We start from the raw sequence: 2500 nt of genomic DNA on the forward strand, positions 1-2500 counted from the left end.
GAACTTTGCGCAAGCGCAGCTGATAAAAAAGACCCGCGCTTCCGAACACGGCCATTCTGCACATGTGCAGTGGGAGGAAAGAGGCGATTCGGGAGATGACCATTCCGCACATGTGCAGTGGGAGGAAAGAGGCGATTCGGGAGATGACCATTCTGCACATGTGCAGTGGGAGGAAAGAGGCGATTCGGGAGATGACCATTCCGCACATGTGCAGTGGGAGGAAAGAGGCGATTCGGGAGATGACCATTCTGCACATGTGCACTTGGTAAAAGAGAGTACTCGGGATGACGATCTGCGCATGCGCAATGGAAGCGTGCGCATGGTGTCATGGACGTGCCGACGTCCAGATGGTGTGGCCCCGCCCCTTTAAAGGCACTCTGCCTGGCCAGAAGGATCTGACGTGTGCAAATTGGTGAAAAAAAACTCCCAAATCACAGGAGACGGAGAGGATTGCTCACCTAATGCACTGGCAGATACCTTCATGATAGAGGCCATTAACAAGGATTACATATTCGATCAAGATGTGATGTCAATCAGCACCTTACCATTCATCAGTTGGATAAAGTTGAAGAGGGACGCCAAGCCAGACATCCACGCTGGGTGCCAGCTCCGCTTCCAGAGAGGCTTGAGCACATGGAGAAACAGAATGTAACCTCCAAGGTCACGCAGTCGGACTGGGTCAGTTCAATGGTCTGTGTATGAATAACGGAGACCTTTGGATGTGCGTTGATCTGAAGGACCTGAATGCCAACATAATGAGAGAGCAGTACCAGATCCCCAAGTGGGAAGTGATTACGGGGGAAATGGCGGATGCTACGCTATTGACGAAGCTGGATTCATCGAAAAGGTTTTGGCAGCTCAAGTTGATGGTCCAAGCAGCTCGCTCTGCACTATAACACCCCATTTGGGCGATACTGTTTTAATGGCCTTCCGTTTGGCATCAGATCGACCTCAGATATTCCACCGAGCCATGGAATCGTCAAGGGTAAGAGTCCACGTGGATAATATCATCTGGTCCAGCACCCCAGAACAGCACATTAACCAGGCTTAGACGGGCGTTTGACAGGGTTCAACGCTACGGTCTCAAAGTCAATAGGACCAATGCCAGTTCGGTATGCACAGATTGAAGTTCTTGGGTGACATTACCTCACAACAAGATGTTCGACCAAGCCCTGACAAAGTAAAGGCCGTTGGGAACATGCCAAAACCGGAAGACCAAAAGGGGATTATGTGAATGCTTGGAATGGTGAACTTCATGGGAAAGTACATTCCTAATCTCTTGAGCTGAACGCAGGCTCTTAGGAACCTTATTAAGACAAACAGTGCGTTTGTATGGGCGTCGGTACGTGCGGCAGAGTGGAAGGACATGAAGGAAGTCCTGACCACTACTCCGCTGTTGGCATTGTATCATCCCAAAAGAGGGATTCAAGATCTCCACTGATGCCAGCAAGCTGGGCATTGGCGCAGTTCTCCTACAAAAGGACGGCCATGGAAGTTGGCAACCCATCGCATACACGCCGCAGTCCATGATTCCCGCGGAGCAGAGATACGCGCAGATTGAGAATGAGTGCCTTGGCCTCGTCGTTGGCATTACAAAGTTCCATAATTACGTATACGGCCTACCGCATTTTACTGTAGAGACGGACCACAGGCCAACATCATCAGAAAGGAGCTGAACGAGATGCCCCCGCGGTTGTAATGCATGATGATGAAGCTCAGGAGATATGGCTTTGGCCTGGTGTATACTGGCTATGGCAGCGGATACGCTATCCAGGGCAACTGCTGATACTGAAACATCAGAACCCGAGTTAGTCCAAACAGTGGAATCGCAAGCTCGCTTCATCTCTGAGATACGACCAGTATCTGATCACAAACTACAGACCGTAAAAGCTGAGACCGAAAAGGATTTAACGCTCCAACAGGTAAAACAATACCTCAGACTGGGATGGCCTGGCAGGAAGCAAATCACCCTTTCCAGACATTAGGGATGATCTGATCACAATTGATGGTGTCCTGCTCAAAGGCGACAGGATAGTGATACCTGCCAACTTACACCTCCCGATCCTGCAGCAGATTCATGAGGGGCTGAAATGCCAGGGGCGGGCCAGGCATTCGGTGTATTGATCGGGAATAAACAGAGCGATCGATTTGTCTGTGCAAGCCTTGTCCGATTAGCCAGAGGCTTCAACAGAGCAAGGAAACCAGGGTACTATCTGAAATTGCGAGCAGTCCATGCCGCAAAAGTAGGTGTGGACCTATTTCATTTCCAAGGTCATAACTACTTGATTGTCATTGACTATCACTCCCGACTTTCCGGAGGTCACACCCCGTTACAAAATTCCACCTCTAGGCCGGTGATAATGGCAACACAATCGTTTTTTTGCTTGTCATGGTAGTCTCACTTACCCACGTCTCTGACAATGTTTCTCATGTTGGGAGTGGACACAGTTTGTGGAGCACTACAACTTTAACCATGTGACGTCTAGCCTGCATTATCCAC

Source organism: Scyliorhinus canicula, chromosome 20 (assembly GCF_902713615.1).
Source record: "Scyliorhinus canicula chromosome 20, sScyCan1.1, whole genome shotgun sequence".
Lineage (NCBI taxonomy): Eukaryota > Metazoa > Chordata > Chondrichthyes > Carcharhiniformes > Scyliorhinidae > Scyliorhinus > Scyliorhinus canicula.